General features: G+C 34.0%; 1 long non-coding RNA gene across 1 annotated transcript in view; it reads left to right on the top strand.

The window, feature by feature from the left end:
• LOC146592258 (uncharacterized) overlaps positions 1-18,548 on the top strand; it is a 73,048-nt gene extending 54,500 nt beyond the window's left edge. Inside the window, exons 2-3 of the long non-coding RNA XR_014896616.1 lie at positions 2,858-2,974; positions 18,481-18,548. This is a non-coding gene — a long non-coding RNA (uncharacterized LOC146592258). The remainder of the gene's footprint in view (positions 1-2,857; positions 2,975-18,480) is intronic.
• The last annotated feature ends 647 nt before the right edge of the window (positions 18,549-19,195 follow it).

The following is a 19,195-nucleotide window of genomic DNA, read 5'->3' as shown; positions in this document are numbered from 1 at the left end:
TTTTTTGGTAATACCACACTAGAAATACACAGTATACACTGAGGAAAGTGCCAGTCAATAATTTCCGTCACAGGATTAAAAAACACAAATAAAGCTGATAGGCCAAACAGGAACAAGAGGTGGGAAGGAAGAGGAAAGACAAAACTTGAGTAGTGTAAAAGCTGAAAGATTCAGGAGACAAAAGCAAACAAGATCATTAGTTGCCATGGATGTATAGAGGTTTATAGGAGAGGTAGACAGATCGATAACCCCATCCTCTATCAGTTTATGTGACAGGGAAAGGAACACCAAGCAACATGACACTATTAAGCTCATTTTGTTAAGTGAATCAAATGAGTGATAAGCGTGGTAAGCTGTATCAGAGAAGTATTTACATGTACATGCATGGATGCACGCACACACGCACATGCGCATACACACTGAGTTAACTGAGATCTGCCCCAATTACCTGCCAGTGAGTTGGCGCAGGTGAACCTGGGGAAATGCAGCACCCGCTCTGACTGGTCTCAGATGCATATGGTTTTGTCTTTTGTCGTCTTTACTGAAAGTCTTCTAGAAGAAATCTGATGAACATTATTGTACTCTTCCATTTAGGGAGTTTGACCCAGTTCTAGATTTCCCAGAATAGGGACATCCATTATCCATTTCAAAAACAATTTGTATTCAAAAACCCCCAAATCAACATTTTTCTTACTTAGGTGTATTGAAAGAATARAAAAACCCATTCTCTGTATGGAAATTAGAGCAAACTAAACTAAAGAGCTAAGGATACTCAAAGAACAAACATTAACTAACCTTTCGGTCAGAGGAGATGGTGGGACAAATCGTTTTACAGTTGGATTACCCATTGAAAAACAAAACGTAATCAGTTAACCTGTCTCATGTTCTGTTAGCCTCTTTTTGTTACTAGTACATAGAATACTGCAGAAAACTCAGAGCCCACTATGATGAGTGGCATAGTGAATTTTATGTAGTGGCTTCTGCTATCAGAGCAAATTAATTAAACAGAAAGTCATGCYTTCTGTTAGGAAAAATCAGTAAAAATTGCCTGACTGCAAGGCTGTATCATCWAGAAACAATATTATCTTGTTCTTATGCAGAGACAGTTATTTGTGTGTATTTTAAAGGCAGATATGTGTGCATGGAAAAAGAATGCAACTCAAAATCTTTACAAGAGATGTAGTAACAACATAGTTAAAAGCTTAATGATGGTGAAATTTCAAAAGTTTGGGGGGCAAATAGAATGCCTGAAAAAATATCCAAGGAATTATAGATCAGTTCTCTAAACTGTATTTTCAAAGAGAGACTTAAACAATTTATTGAGCTATTCTTTCTAAGTAAGAGATGGTAAGAATGAACTGCCAGTATAGATTCTTAGGGAATAAATCAGACCAACACAATCTCACCCAAAAATAATGCAGCAAGCCTTAAGAGGTAGAGGAGATATGATATAACTTGAATTTAGTAAACTGTGTTTTTGGAAGTCTTGTGTGACATTCTCTTAAGCAAGCTAGGGAACTGTGGTCTAGGTAAGACTGCTCTAAAGTTAGTATGCAACTTTGGGGAAAAATACGCATTTGTTATTTGTTCACAGTCACCTGGGGGGAAAAAAGCTAAGAATTGTGCAGCAGCCTGTATCAGTTATAGGACTGTTCCATAATTTCAGTAGTAGCTTTGGTGATATGATAGAGACAACTCTTGCTGCTGTCGTATCAGAAGACAGGGTTCAATTTCAAAATAATTACAAGAGATTTCAGAAACAATAGAAGGTAATAGACATACAGTTTGGCAAGAACAAGCAAAGGCACCAACATACGAGTTAACTAACTGCACAAATACAAGACGAGAAATGACTTCTGACCCTTCAAGAAAGAATAGGGTGAAAGTATGTTCACCATGCCATACTGTTACAAACAGCCAGTTCTGGACTTCTTGCTTCCTTACACAACTGTTTCCCCTCCCTTGATATCAATGGTAACAGAGCTCAAGAAGCATTAAAAGGACTTGGTCCTTTGGCAAATCTCACTTTATGAGTTGAGGCATGATCTATACCTACCCTTTTACACAGTTGATAATCTGTGGCAGAAGCACAAGAGAMAGACTTGAAGGCAGAATATTGGAAACTGCTAAAGCTACATCAAGTAGAGCTCTTTTTTTTTACTCTAGATCTTTGGGAGCCAGGTGTGTAAGCAGCAAGCTGTTTAATTAGAGATTGAACAAGCGTTTGTCAGTACTGGTTTAGGTCTGAGGCAAGGTCCAGCTCAGCTGTTTTCTGTAAGAAATGCAACACATGAACTGACGTAAACAAATGCTGTTAAGATCTGATTCCTATTGCCTTTTCAAGTCTTTTTTTTTTATAGAATTCTATCAAAGATATTAATAGGAGCTAGGAGAAGAAATAGCTTTTTCTCTTGTTTCGTAACTCTTATTTGGCCTTTCAGTAGAATTAACTCTGTTGTTAAAACAGAGATGACTATTTTACAAATTTTATATTACTGTTCTCCATACTGATTGAAAAGCTAGTTACACTGTTCTGGAAAGCTCTACCAATTCCCAGTGTGGTCATTGTTTCTCCTCTCAGACCACCAGATGACTGTTCAGGTATAGCAATAACAGCTGTTTGATTCTATTTGCCAGCCATGAAATCGAAGAATTCTGGAATCACTTGGGTACTACAGGCATAAATGAGGGCAAAATTTAAACTTTCATCTTCTATAACGTGATAATTGCATGTTGAGGAAAAATGCTGCGGACTTTCCAATAAATTATTACTCCATATAATATCCTATTGTTAATGATTTGGTGTGTATTATTTTCTGTGTATGTTTGTAGTTATTCTTTATTGATTATTTTCTAGGTGCACCTCTGGAAGGACAGAAAACTAAACAAAAGAACAGAATACRTTCTGGATTTTCTTCCTATATACAGTCTACAGTGATTGAAGTGTTGAATCCACTCATAGGACCAGCTTACTGTAAGTAGGCTCCAATAGAATGAAACACACTTTATAAAATATTGTTGGGTTCCTGGGTAATTCAGTATTCTACCAGGGAAGCRCTCCCATGTATTTATGTGTACACAAAATATTAAGAGAAGAATGAGGAGGTTTAAAACGTTTTCTTACTGATGTTCCCCAAATTCTTTTCTGAAAGTAAGTTTAAGAAGGGAAAACTAAKATTCGCAGACTCTGCTGGACAGGTTTCAGAGAAGGCTTTATATGAGAKGCCTAAGCATCTGGTCCTGTGATATTTAAATGTAATCCCTTTCTGAATGAACACACAATAGTCTTGAGAAGAGATGTATCTTAAAAAAGTAAGGCAAGAAAAGGAAGATGTATAATTACAAAATGAAGGCTTTAAAAAGGAAATGATACTTGCTTTGTTCCTATCATTCTTTCTGTGTGTCACTAGGACTGACAACCAATCATAATCTCTTCCACTGTCTTCCAGTTTTTAAATTATTATTAGATAGCACAGCTTCACAGCATTGACACTAGCAGACACAGCAATGCTTATCCATGGTTATTCTTAGTTATGTACCTGTCAGTTTTATGAGGGGACACAAAAAGATTAATTCTGAGATGGTCAGAATGATGGTCAGAGATTGTGATTGGTAAAGCAACTGGTGAATAAAATTTTTTAAAACTGAACTTTATCAGAGTGATGCAAGCTAAGATATAAACCTATTTTTTGTTAAGAGAATGAGTGAATGATTTGAGATACTTTGATTTACAAGTATCTAAGTGTACAAATCTTTGGCTGTCTTCAGCTATTTGTAATAGGTTTGCTGAGTTGGCACATTAGTTTTCTGGATTCATTGTTAGGAAATTAACACACAAAAACCTACTACCGTAGCTGTTTTTATTAACTGAAAAAAATCAAATGTAAAAGAATCTTGTATTGGTTTATTTGATGGACTCTCATGTTTATATGTTTGAAATGTGTACATGTGCAAATTCTTATGGATAATAAAAATAGTGTCTTAATTAGGGCATAGTATACCTATATTCTTTCAAAGCTTGACGTCTTGAAACACTAAAATTCAGATGTTGACATTAACTGGAATAGTCAGTGCAAAGTAACTGAAATACGGATCTAACAACAAAAATTAGAATTTTTGTTGTGTTGGGCATTTGACAGTCTGTCAGGGTCAAATAGATTGGTATAATTTTGGCACTTTATCATTTTGTAATATTTCTGTATCTACTGAAATCATAATTTCATGGTTCTTGAATATGCAGTAGTACTTTAGGTTACTTCTGATGACTTTTTGCTTAAAGTTGACTTTTTGGAGGAATCTGGGGATTGTAGTTTGCCATCTGTTGCTTAATTCTCTATGAATTTCTAGTGAATTGAATGGATAATACAGGCTTTTTAGCCTGCCTTCATTACTTGGAGATAGACGGCAAGGCTTATGTAACCAAGCAGTGTAAGGACATATTGGTGCTCATCTATTTATGTCTGCATTTACTACTTTTGAACTTGGGGAAGGGTGGGGGTATTTTGAAAGAGGTAGAAAGATCTCCATGCTGAATTCCTACAAGTTTAACTGTTTATGGATGAACAGAGAGGAAATTCAGTCATATACTGACTGAGTGCCTTTAGTGTAAGGTCAAACTATACTGGTCAGAGGAGAATACGCAGGAAGTAAAATATTATAATTGTCTCTATTATGGGAAAAAATTCAGGCGGATCTTAATGCCTTAATAGGCACTAATTATATTGCATTGTACAAGCATCCAGCTACTTCGTGAATCTGTCAGAAACAAGGTATAATCTGTTTTTTCATGCTTAGTGAAAATACTTGCTTCTATAATAGCTAATTGCAATATTCTGATGAAAGAGCACCTTTTTTTCAAAGCTTTTCWGCTTGCGTAGTGAAAAACAGACACTCCTAGTTCTATGCCTATCTGTGTAACCATGTGGAGTTGTATGAGAAATTGAGCACTGAGTTCAGTTAGGTGAATGAACTCTACCTTTTAGTTGTTTTAGACATGTTTGTGATGCTTCAATATGTGGTAGTTTTTAACAGCAAAACTGTCCTTCAGTGGTAAACATTTGTGTGTATGAATTAATTGAGGTTCTTAAAATAAAGCAGAGTTCAATTTACTTAAGCATGTAMATAGGCTCTTCTATGAGTCTCTGCTTGTGAGTGGTACACAGTATTCCACATGRTAAGTTAGGAAGCTTACAGTAATTGGCATGTAATAATGTTGAAACAGATTATCCAATACATTTATTTCTTTCACAAAAAATYACTGATTTTAATTGTCAAATTCTGTATTGTTTTCTCATTGAACGGAAAGTATACTTATTAAAACAGCAGTGACACTAAAATCTGGTGTGTTAAAATTTAATAATTTCTTTGACCAAAGAAACAAATCATGAGATTAACTCCAGAATCATTGTTAAATTTAAAGTGCAAGGTAGTGGGAACACAGAAAATGCATTCTGATGAGTTTTTGTCAGTCTGTATAATTTTTCAGTTAAGCAGTCATAAATCAAGGAATATTGTATTTTTTGAGGCTCATTAAAGAGACATTATACATTAGAATAGTGAGGCAGTCAGCATAATGAAATGATGAATGCCTGTAACTATCTGTATGTAAATGATGTGAGACAGATTTGGTGGTGCTACAGAGGAGAATAACAATCTATTTGACAGTTCCCTGTAGGTGCTACTTCTGGATACAAGTGACAGATGTTAAATGTAAACCTCTTCAACAGCAAGCACTTACTAGCACTCAGTGGGGAAAAAATGGCAATATAGAATAAGACAAATAGCAGATAATGCCATTTAAATAACTTTGTTCTTACAAAGCATTATTGCCAATGTGTTAAAGTCTGGGGAGGCTAGGGTTTTTTTGTTTGTTTTCACTGAAAAGATCAGGTATATAAGGAAATGTCTGGAGCTTAGAAAATTGTCATTTCAAACACATGAAAAATCATTCAATATTATGGGAACTCTTGATGGAAAAATTTTTTTTTCTAGGTTTTATTTCTAGGTCATTTGTTTCAGGCCTAGCCTGAGATGCTACTATATAAAATATTAATCTGGATGAAATTCACCTTTCAATAGTAATCCAAAATTTCAACAGAGATCAGCATTGAAGTAGTTCAGGAGGCTATCAGAAACACTTGATTTATCTTTCATACTATTTTGTAATATATTAGGTTAGAGATTTGTATTTCTTTAAAGTATGGCTTAGGCACATGCCTTGATTTTTTTTCAGATTGTCAAGAGTTTTCTTGTGATACTTTTTTTTTTTTTTTTTNGAGGACAGGCTATCTGCCACCCAAACAACTACTGCTTGAAAGGGTAGAAATCAAACCAACACTAAGAGCAATGTGATGATAAATGTCTACATATTTAGCCTCCATACTGCCTTGTGTCTTTCAGTATTATGAAATCTCTGACAATATTTGTGCTTTCTCTATGTTATCTTTTGTTAATTGTTAAAGCTACCTTGTGTTGCATGCACTAAACCTCTTAGGAACTTTGTGTTTCACTGCACCGTTGCAGATTAGTAATCCCTTTTCAAGGTGTTCAATTATCAGCCACGTATGCACTGTGTCTGACTTACTGGACATATTTATTGTTCCACTGGCTATGGTGCTTGCTAATTTGTTTCTTTATTTCTTTGCCTTGAATAGAGAATATCCATCTTCTATCCTCTGGATTCTTAGAAGAATAGCTGAAGTTCATTCCTATGTAATTTTTGCCATGAGTTCTCATGTTGCAATTCAGATGTGCCAGCAGTTTAGCAACCTAATTTATCAAGATGTCTTCTTCACATAGAACCTGATCTGTATCTGTGTAGAATAGCCTCAAGTTTAAAAACAGAATGTAAATATCATGCTAGTGAGGAAAGGAGAATAAAGATAGATTTTAAAAGAACAGTAATCTGTGACTTTAACAGCCTTCTCACAGAGCCAGACATAGCTTGGATGTAATACAGAGTTCGTAAGTCCAGGGAAATGTAGTTTGGTCCTATTAGAGTAACCTCCTTAAATGAATATAGGGTTTAAAGCGATTGCTGAATTTTATCTCCTTCTCTGTGAGATAATAGAGTTGCAAACAAGAGGTAGTCACAGCAGGTATCACAGCAGATAGAAGGTTTTCCTGTGCATTTATGAGTTCAACATCTTTTGTTCTCAGCTGTCCCATAGTCCCACTTGCATCAGATGGCACAATGTGAGTTYGTTTGTTTTTTTCCCCTTATTTTTTTTTAAAACTATCTTGCCTATCTAGTCGGTCAGGTCTCTGAAATGTTATAAGGAAAGTGAAAACATTTAAAACTTTACTGACAACTATTAACAGATAGGAGGAAGGAAGAAAGCGTTCTATGCTAGTCCAATTAAAGACTTGTCCAGGTGACATTAAGAGAGGTTAATGAATGGGGTAATATTCATGAACTGTGCTTAGTGTTAAAATCACATTTCCCAAAAAGTGTGATGGAAATTAATTTCTTAGAATAGAATTGTGAGTACCTACTGGAAAAGCATGTTTTTTCATGTTTTATACTTTGATTATAACAAAATAGAGTGCCTTATTCCTTGAGAAGACTTGATTCCTTATTCCTTGAGAAGACTTGATTCCTTATTCCTTGAGAAGACTTGATTCCTTATTCCTTGAGAAGGCTTGATTATGGTCTGTCAGCATGGCCTAAACTCAGTAGACTTGGTTTAATTTCCTTCAAGCTCATTGTAATTTTTTTTTAAAATGGTACCTGTCTGAAGTTAGGTCTTACAGCAAGTACAGGAGTTCAGGGGAGAGGTAATTCTACTGCCTCAGAGAACAGGATTAGAAAAAACAGTGGTAAGCAGCTATGGTGATTTCATACTTTATCATCTGACTGTGTTTGTCAGAAGTCTGCCATGGTCTCACTAAGCTGCCAAGATCTCTTTGACAAAATTGGGTCAATGGCTTTACCTTCTTTTTGTTTGTTTGTTTGTTTGTTTGTTTGTTTGTTTTTAAAAAAGTCCCAGATATTCTGTTGAGGACTCCTAAAATTATGTCTATTTTGGACATTCTTATACCAAAAAATAGAAGAACAAAACCAGCCTTTTTCTTTCAGCCACTTAGAGCTTCTGTGATGCCAAGCATAATAACTAGAGTCACAGAGATCAGAGATGACTGCTTCTGAAATTGAATTCTGGCCTTCCCTCTGAGTTGGTCCCATATGATGCTGTGAAAATTACTGAAAACTGGCCTTTTACCAGTGTTCCGTAGTTGCATGACTAAATATCATAATACATGCAAAGCACAGAAAAAAATGAATTTGCTTCAGTGTTATTTCAGGGTTTTTAAATATATGTTTATATATTATATATGTTTAAATATATGTTTATATATTATATATGTTTAAATATGTGTATATAAAACACAGTAATAAGAGAACCACATAAAACTTTTTTGACAGTGTGATAAATCTACATTCAGATTGTGGATTTAATAGTGTGTAGTTAGGCGTTCAGCCACACCTCATCCAAGAAAGATGAAACAAAATATCACATGTAATTTTTCAGTGAGTCCTGTCTGAAATGGAACTAAGTAATATGAGAATCTTGGTTGGAAAAGTGTGTATATTACTCATTACGATCACAAGCTGTCAGGAGGAAATAAAGGAGCTTTGAGATTTTCTTGTTTTTAAACATTTGATATTACAACTGTAATGTGATTTTCATATTATTGGGAGCTTTTTCCAGAGAGCATATATATATGGTGTTTATTTTAAATACATCTGAGTAAAATACWTTTTATTTCTATTTTAAAAGACTTTATTTGATGAATCAATGGTTGCAAGTTATTAATTCAGCTCTAAGTAAAGACTGTATACATATATTAATATAGACTATGTATACTGTATAGTCTCTAAATACATACGAAGTGTATACAACATACACGTATCTATAGACACAAAATTATTGTACACTATATAAATAATATATTTTTATTTTTAGAAAAAGAATCTTAACYATAGGTGAATAATTTATGATACGATGTAATTGCATCTAGGATGTTGAAACAATCCCTTTGAAATGACTGACTGAACTTTTTTGGCTAATTGGAAAACATGCTGAAACAGAAATGTTACATTGCCTCATTACCTGTGTTTAGCACAAATAATAAATACAATGACATCTCTCTAAACTGCTGAAAATTAATTCCTGCTGCAATATCTCATTTTAAAATACTGTAACTCAAATGACTAAGCAAAAAATCTTACTACAGAAAATTAGAATGAAAATATCTATATATAGTAGTGCAAGAGTTTTACTACACTGTCATCATTTATAATCAATACCTCAGTTGTACTAGAGTACTTGAGTAATTGTTAACTAAGTCAAACTTTACACAGATATCGGATTTCACTTTTTTAATTCTGTATATATAAGTTAAAGCTGAACAGTGTTTTACAAATAGCTAGAATCCAAATTTTAAGTCTAGTACCTTTGTCAGTTGTTAAATTTATCCAAATTTATGACGGTTATAAAAAATGTTGAAATCTCTTGGTCACTGTTTCTCTTTTATTTAAAGTAAACCCACTGCAGAATGTGCAGTGATGCTAATCCAACAGTTTCAGTTTTTTTAAGATAATGTGTAAAGATGTTGAATGACAATTGTATGACCTGACTTCAGCTGTGTAATTGTGCCAGGAGAATACAAAACTAAAATATAAATATAAATGTAATAATATTTCATCATAGTCTTCTTTCAGTAGTCAGTTAAAGCAGTTATAATTTACAATTCATTACACTGGCAGTGTTTTTGGATTTACTGAACTGTTACAATCAAAATGCTTGTAGTGTTAACAAATACAAAAATTAAAAATATCTTACAAGCCAGTTTAAGGAGACTTTACTTGTACTAAATATTGCCCAAATCCAAAAATGTGTGGATCTGCTTATGCATACTATGTATGTGGATTTTTAAATCTATTTTTTAGATCATGAAACTTGAAAAAATTTACCCAGTCAGTAAAATATAGCACAGTCACACTATGCTATCCAGCGAAAGGAGGCGTAAAGTTTGCATATCAGTTTAGGAGAGAGCTCTGTTKGAATGGGAGGCTGAAAAATATTATTTAGTCCTTTCATCAGGAAAATCCAACTTCTTTATAACGGTGAGAGGAGACTCGTAAGGATTAGCATGAAGGTGATGCAGAGGTGGTGCAGAGGTAGTGGATGCTTCACTCATACTTTCAAAATTTGGAAATCCAGCAGCAGGAAATGCCTTAAGTTGCTACTCTCTCCCATTTGTCAGTTCTGTACTTTGCTTTTTTAATTAGCATACTACAATTTTAGAAATTCGTTGCCAAATAATCAATGAAAGTTAAGATAAGACTAACAATATGGAAATGAGTGATAGTACTATCTTAAGACTTTCTGTGATTTCAAGAACATAGTATGCATTTAGTAGTCTCAAAACAATCATTTGTTTTCCATTTTGAGATGCAGCAGAATTTTTCCTGTAGTGGCTTTTTGTGAGGAGAAAATAGAATGACAAAAGAAGATTTATGACTAGTATTGAAAATACTGTGGACTTAGCAATTGTGTTGCAACATATTTAGGTTTCCTCTTAAGCCATTGTAAAATTCTGACATTCAAAATTGAGGGTGGAGGTGAAGGATTATAGAGAAGACACAAAGTAGAATTGTAACTAAATATGAGAATACAATAGGAAAGAATAAACAATGGAAAAATATGTCTTTGGACACTGTTGAAGAGGATGAGATGAAGGGATGCTTGAAAGAGAGAAAGATAATGAGAAAGAGAAATTTTTTTTTGTCTTAATTTTAGAGACTGCCATAACCTGAGGCAAACTGTTTTGACATTGCAAAGCAGAAGCAATTATCTATTTTACTGAAGTGATTTCCACCTGAAAGGGATGGAAATCAGGAAATGAACGGATGAAAAAACTAGCTTGGGAATACTRTACTAGAGAGAGTGTATTTAAAGTACAGTAAATCTGGCTGAGATGCATCATTTGGTTATAATTTGGAAAGTACCATACATATGATTTTGCTAAAATATTTTCAGTATAGTTAAACATATAGCTGTACATATTTTATATGCCTTCTATAGTTTTCATCCATCTGTATATGCACCAGTTCTTACTGATGTGTATTTTTTTTATCTCATACTATATCTACCATTGATAAATGAGTTCCATTACCTGTATTTATTTTTCTGGAGAACTTTCTGTGCCAAAACTCTAATAATGTTTTTCTCTTCACAGTTACAGTTTACCTATATATTTCATAAACCTGTAGTAGTCCTCTTGCAGCATAACTGGTTGCTTAGTAGCCTACAATACCTCACATTTCCCCTTTAATGTGCTATATCAGGCAAAGCTAGGTTGAACAAATACGTAATATTTTAGTTCTTGAAATGAATTAGGCAGGGAGACAAGAAGCGAAGTGGGAGTAAGGAATGAAAATAAAAACAGCTTAGATGAAAAGAAGGTTGTGACTTTCATRTTGATTTCCAAAATGATAGAAGTTAGCTCTTTTGTAGCCTAATAAAGGTTATTCTGCTTGATACAACATGAAAGAGTTTGCCCAAATTCTTTTTAAAAAATTAGTTTTAGATGCACAAGATTCTGGAGGGGATATTTTATCTGATCTCCCTTATAAACACTTTCTATTTTAGTGGATTTATTTTTATGGTAAATGACTGAGAAAAAGAGACTCCACTTCCCTCTTATTTCTGAGAGGATTTGGTTCAGCATTTTCCACAAGAGTAAACACTAGACTATGTATTTTCCTGGGAAGGAAAGAGTAGTCTGTAAGTTTTCCTAAAACCTACATTTCTCTACTGTATATAAAAAACCTTTAACTTTCTCTGGAGCAGACACAAGAATGACTGCCAAAAAGTTAGTGTTTTCTGTGCGCTTTCTTTCTGTATCAAGTAGTGCTTGGAGAATGAACAGTTGCAACAGTGGGATTATGGAAGAGTCATCTCATGATATTTGGTATCTGACTTAGGCAGAGCCTGAATTCAAAAATGAATTTTTCACTGCTTTGGTAACAGTGTAGGGTTTTTCTGTTTTTTATTTTTGTTTTTTTTCCCCTCCAATAACCCTTTTATAAACTTTGTACATCAAAGATCTTTTTGTTTGGCTAGAAAAACTCTAGAACGAATCAGCATGAAAAGGTAACAAACAAACTTCTCTTTATGGGAAAAGGAAAAAAAAGTAAAAAGAAAAAAGAAAAACAAACTGTTGAGGTATTATAAGAGCATTTTAGTAGTAGTAAATATTTAATATTGAGTATCTTTCTTTGAAAATGAAGACAAAAACCTAGAAATTGAAAGTTCAGACATAACTATCCTGAGATTATCAGTGCTTTAAAATGGAAAGTTTATTTCTGGTTTTGCCTGGATTATCTCCTACTGGGAAGAGAAAGAATGGTAGTTTCTTCATATGTCAAAGYCTGTTACCTTCCCAAGACCCCTATGAAATACGGGGTGAAAAACAAAGCAAAACAGAACGAAAAACCAYGACTACTGTTATGGAGAACTGGGTGCAAGGGGGAAGGAATCTAATTTCCTTTAACTCTCCTAAACTCCTCTTTATCCTCTTAAGTTCTTGAAAAATATCACCAGTGTAGTGATGGCCTTCCAGGGCTGACAATAATTCTAGAAAAAATATTTTATATCAATGACAGTATCAGATCACGGTGGTGCCATATTTTATTCCTGAGTTGGTAACATTTAAATGTTTTAACAGACTGGCCAAACTTAATGACTAGGAACTCAGAGCAGAATATTTCTAGCTATGCATTATGCTGTGACAAAGTTTTTTTTTTCAGGTTTCCTTACAGACAGACTCTTAAKTTTTTTTTGCCTTTTCCATTTTACAACTTCATTCATAGAGTTTTATTCTTAGATTTTTCTTTCCTTCCAAATATATTTTTCTGATAGGAAAGCTAGAAGAAAATAGAAACTATTATTTCTTCCTTAATGTCAAAGATACTCTGGATTTGATTACAGCTAGACGTAGCTGTCAGAAATTGCTACTATGGACAGTCTACTATGTCATGATTCTAATGAAGAATTCAGTATAATAAAAGTGTATGACAACTCTGATGACAGACTTTATACCATTAAAAAGCTGAAGAGGAGGGAGGGAAGGGCAATTAATACGGCCAACATATTTTCATAATGCATTTTAAGAAGGAACTTTTAGTTGAGTTTGAAAATATTGTGTTTGAGTCTGTTACTCATGAAGAAAAAAATACTTTGCTCAAATTATTTTGTTTCCCATTTATGAATATTGTGTGCCGCCTGACTCATTGAACAAACCATATGCTTCCATCTTGCATTCACAACAAAAAAACAGTATATTTAATTTCCTATATAGGAGCAGTAGGCTCTTAAACATGCATCCAAAAGCAGTTTAAATTACCTCTAAAAAGCAGAGTGGCTGTGTATCTATTGTTAGGAGTGGAATATTTCAACTCCCTRCGAATAGTTTTGAGAAGATACCGAACAAATAAAAAGGGGGACCAAGTACAAGTACTTCATCTCTGTGATATTTTTCATTCATTTGGAAGCATTTATTCTTTACAAATTATTAAAATGTTCCTAAACTGTAACTGTTTACAGATCATAAAAGAACACTTCAAACAAATGCACAGTTTATGAGCAGTCATCAAATTTGTTTAAATACAAAAGCTTCACTGCCATTGGGCACTGCAAAATTCTTCAGCTAGTGCTGCCATATGGGGATGTAGGTCATACATTTTTTTTTCTGCTTGATAATTACCTGGGCAGGAGAACGGACCAAATTCATTTCTAAGATCCCCWCCAGACCTATTTTCTGTGGTTCATTTTCACGTACTCTTCAGATGAGAATATAACCATAAAAGTTTTAGGGTTTTGCAAATAAGTGGTACTTTCTGACTATAAAAATGGTTGAATTTATTACTACTAGCACAAGCATTTGGGTATTACTAGGGAATATATGCTCGGTTCTTCATATAGCTGCAAAGAAATTTACTTTAAATGATGATTATTATTACATGTCCTATATTAGCCAAATGAAAATAACAAATGTTTTAGGTCTTATTAGACCTCTTTAGAGTAAGATAAGATATTTTGTCCTGATCAGTGATTTGGAAGTGTCAGTAAACTGAAGGGAAATAGCACTAGAATTTTTATGAGCGAAAACGGATGATAAGACAGTACTAGCAGCAATTATTTTTGAGGCTTATCAGTTATATTCAAACAAAATTTGTACAAGAGTTTGAAATTTTCAATCATTTTTTACCATTAGTTTTTTATAATTACAATTATTATTTCTATTATTTGTCTATTTATCAGCACTAATTATTGTTATGAATCTAGTAACATATAGGTACAACATTAGATGCAGCTCAGCAGATTAGAAAAGCTGTATATAATTTTAATTAACATTTCATATRTTTCTACCCATTTAATATATGTCTGATATTTAACTAATTTTTCTTTCTCACATTCTGTCAAAATAATTCAAACAACCTCATCTACACTCAGTACTCTATACAGAATGTTAGCTATACAAGGTTTAAAATGCAGTCTCTGTGGTTGTTAACCGTACAGAAATTTGAGGAAAAGGTCATTATCAGCCATGTACACTAATACCTTTTTGGTATATTAATAAATTAACTGCCTTCCAAGGTATGTTCATATATGGTAGCAATTGTATAATGCATTATCATATTTTAAGGATTCAGATCTGTGAGAAAACTAAGCCGTGTATGCAGTTAAGGTTTTAAAAATCAACTATTAGACAAAAAAAGAATTTGTTGACATACTTTTTTCTTTATGTTCAGTTCGTACTTTTACATGAGATGAAAGTTGAAGTTTGTTTTCATTTTTGAGCTCTTCAAACATTTTTCCTGTTTTCTTCCTTAAAATTAAACTTGCTTTTAAACAAGCAAAAGTTTACATAAAAATGTTTAAACTCTTAATTCTAATTTTTTCAAATAAATACTGTATTACTAAAAATAAGCTTCCAGAATTTTGGGGAGAGAGGCACTGAACAAATTAGTTTGGCTAWATCAGTGCAAATTCATAAAATAAACCAAATTGATATTTCTTACCTATTTTTCTGTGTTGTTCTCTAACACTAACATTGATGACCCACTGGATTGCAACCTGCTATGTGACAGAATATGTCAGGATTAAATCCTGGAGTCTGTTCTTTGAAAAGAATTAGAAGTGTGAAATTCAGCTAAAAAATTAGGAATGAAGAAATATAAACATCTTGTGTTGACCAAGAAGTTTGTTCTTGTCAAGCACTCCCAGGTCTGAAACCTGGCACCTACAATGGAAAATGTTGAATTTCCATACTTGTGCAAGCAACATACATTAAAATATTTATGTTAGGGATATTACTCATTATAAATATGATGCTGGTTAGTTTGGTAGAACAATAAGAGTTAAATATATTTGTACTCTTCACTAAAAACATCTTAACTACTTACATTTCACTACTAATAATCCACATACCACTCATTTCAAAATTAGAATCATGGTGATTGTTTTGGACCTGTATGATGATGCTACGGCAGTTCAGATCACTTACCAGTTCAGTACAGGAAAAGTTGTTATTAACTCTGGAATTTATAGCTTTTCTGAATCATAGTCATTTGACATTTTATTTTCTATGACGTATTACATAATGAGTCAATWTCTAAAGCCCACTCTTGGTGACTCCCAATACAGCAAACAAAGGGCTACAAAAAAAGTGTATTTCCCTCCCTCTGAAATTCAGCTGACCTCTTTACACAGCTCGTCTTCTGAAGCTACTCTTGCCACTGGAACAGGTTGCCCAAAGAGCTTGTGTAGTCTCCTTCTCTGGAGATCTTCAAGGCCYGCCTGGATGCAACCCTGTSTAACATGCTGTAAGTGACCCTGCTGAGCGGGGAGGTTGGACTAGATGATATCTAGAGGTCCCTTCCAACCTTACTGATTCTGTGATTCTATGACTGTTCTGTTTTCTTAGGTGATGCATCACGTATCTGTGTGCATAAGGTTATCTAACTGACTCTTAGGGATCTTCTTCATCCACAGTGGGGTCTTAAGGTCTTCTCAAAGTGCGCCTGAGGAGGAAATGCAGGTTTAATGATGAGTGATTACATGTTAAGATGTGTTCTTCATTATTTGCCACTTCCTGGTTGYTTAACTGGTGCTGGAGTCTAAGTGCTGTGCTGTTATTGTTCTGTTTTTGAAGGAATTTCCTGGAGCACGTGTGTGAGATTCGAATAATCAGAGAAATATACTGCAGCCCTTTTTTCATGTGAGGTGCTCCAGTCTTCAATTCTATGTCAGATCAAAATAAATCATTCTCTGGATCAGTAAGGCAAAAAAGCAAACTGCATTTTTAGTTTATTCTGTTTTTCTCTGATATTTTAAATAGACTTTAATTATACTTATTTACAGACTTATKACAGTTCTGAGAAATAAAATGTGAGATACTTTTAACTAGTCATATTTTTTTATTTGTGGAGTTTGGAGTTAATTAAGAGACAAAAGAACAGGTGATCTAATGCTCTTTAAACTTAGGCTTACTATTCTATATATACCATTTTAATCATGAAAAATACTTTAGAATTTCATATAATTTGTATGTGCATTTGCAAATTATATAATTAGATACACATATCTGTTTTTCACAGGCAGGATTGTAGATGCAGTTTTTAAAAGTCTAGAAACTGCCTCTTTAAAAGCAGAACTGTAGTTGACTGGTTTGTATTTAACTAATTAGATCAGCTGCTGAAAGATTTTTCAGATACAATAGCTGGCCTATATCTGTCTTCTCTTTGTGTTTGTATGCTGATTGGTCAGAGAGGTCTAGAGTCACTGAACTCTGTCTCGTCTTTAAAGAAGTTACTAATATTTTTTTTCTGTTTTCTGAAGCTATAAAGTTTAGTACAGATACACTATTATCAGAGTATTTTACCGGGATAACATAGCTCTGTATCTCCCACAGCTGTGCTGTTAGGGAAAAAAAAAAAAAAAGTAACTAAATATAAGCTCATGTAACCTGGTACTGCATCATCATGCTTCGAATAAGCAGAACATCTGGTTAAGATAGAATTGAGGTGGAGCAGTGTCTGGTTGTTCTCAACTGGAAAAACAAATATTGCAATATGGAAGCTTAAGGAGTGAGAGTTAAATTTCTGTTGCTGACGATCAGCTCTTAACATGAGAACTACAAGGATCAGATTAACTACARGAAATGCCTGGTTCTTCTCAGTGCTGGTACAGCTGTTTCTGTCCAGTGCAGCCTGCTCACACAGTGTTGATACCCTTTTGTGTGTTAAATATCAGTTTCATTTTTCTTCTTACTATAACTTCTAGTTTTCAGTAGAAGTTTCACCATTGAAAACTATACTTCTGATGCAGGATTGACTCAACAGTCGCTGATAATGAAAAAGAAATTTCTTCTTTAACTGAAGTGTCTTACAAAGGAAAGCAGTAATTTCGTGACAAGTGGATATCAAAATGATCATGAGAATTTCATTTCTCTTAGAAAGTTACCTTACTAACTCAGAAGTTCTTATGCGTGACATGGGCCATTTGCTTAGAGCAATTACGCTGTGAATGGATGAAAGAACTGTATGTAGAATTGGAAACTTTCTCTTTGAAGCAGTTAAAAAATAACAGGTTGTTACAGCGCTGTGTRCGTGGAGAGTTGGAAAAAGGAAGAGATAATACCTTATTACCTTACCATAGTATGGGAAGCATACTGGCAAGAAATACTTCATGCGGAATGCAGGGTGTTATATATGTATGCAGTACTAGCTATGAAGTGTAATTTTGGCAGAAAACAGTTCAGTGTATTTTTAGAAGCCCTTTTGCATAGTATGTGAGCATAGTTCAGACTTTTAAAAAAGTATTCTTGTTTTTTTTTCTCCTTAGTTTTTTTCTGTCATTAGAGAGTTGCTGTAAGCAGAAAGCAAGTTTGTAGTCTCCCTCAGTCTTTTTAACAAAATTCATATATGAAGTCAGATGATTGAGATGAGTTTCCTAGAAGAGGGAGTATGTTGTTAGTTATCACTTTTGTTCAAAAGACTGGTGTACSGACTGACACAAAAAACCCATGGAGCTTAATTGCTGAACCTTTTCTTTTGCCTCTTTAGTATCTGTCTTCTCTGTCAGAAGTTTTCAGTTTCTCCAGCCCTGTAGAGTCTGTATTGGGGCTCTCAGTAGAATGAAAAAGCTTCATCTCATCTGGCCSTTTGAACAGGGGTTCTCAGTCCAGGAAATACAGGTCTTGTAGATCTGTTCAATCAACAGGTGTTACAGTCCACTTAGACTACTTCAGCTTCAGCTTCTCTAAATGCAAGAAGTGAAAGTAACTTGGTATCAGATAGAAGGGAAAGCAGCTGTGAAAGATCATGTGCGAGGAAAAAGGGGCTTCTGACACACATTGTGTTAAGAAATTCTTGGGAGCCACAATTCATTTTTTTTCATTTWTCTATGACAGTTGCACCAAAGGGACAATTGTTGGAGTAAGTTGCAATAATTAAAGTGACTACTACACATGAAATAAATGAGACCTAATTTAAAAGAAATGAGACCTGATTTAAAAGAAGTACTTCTGCAATACTTTGTCATCAAAGGTATTTATTTTTAAATAAATTTCCATTGTAGAAATTGGTTAATGATGTCTGAGACAACAATAACTTTGACTTTCAGTTTCACGTTGTGACCACATGGATGCGTTAGTTGATGTTGAAGGTGATTTTACATCTGTCACACTCCCATACCTGTATTGGTTGTAATATTACCAAGTGTGAAAATGAAATAAAAATTCATCTTAGTACTAAGGATCATATTGAAAGCACACTGTGAACAAGTGCTTCTTACACTATCACTTCAATATAAATTGTATTGCTTCTGCTCTTAAAAACTGTATGTGTATTAGACAACTTCTTAAAATGATTGGTGGATAAAAACTGACTTCTTCCCTACTATAGGAGAAGTTTTTCTTAGCCCTTCTGAGTGCTTCTTTAATTATCTCAGGAGAGTTTCTAYTGGTAATCTTTAGTACAAATTACTCAGCAGATAAAAGCAGGTGAAAATATGGCTAAAGGAAGTCCACGGATAGTGCACTAGTGAAGCAAACYCACAGAATGTGCTATTCACATGATTCTTTAGGTGGAGACTGTAAAATAGTGAGGAAACTTGTCTCCTAGATG

This window comes from Rhea americana, unplaced genomic scaffold (genome assembly GCF_003343005.1).
Source record: "Rhea americana isolate MKP2758 unplaced genomic scaffold, rheAme1 scaffold_34, whole genome shotgun sequence".
Lineage (NCBI taxonomy): Eukaryota > Metazoa > Chordata > Aves > Rheiformes > Rheidae > Rhea > Rhea americana.
This window is presented reverse-complemented; position numbering and strand designations above follow the sequence as displayed.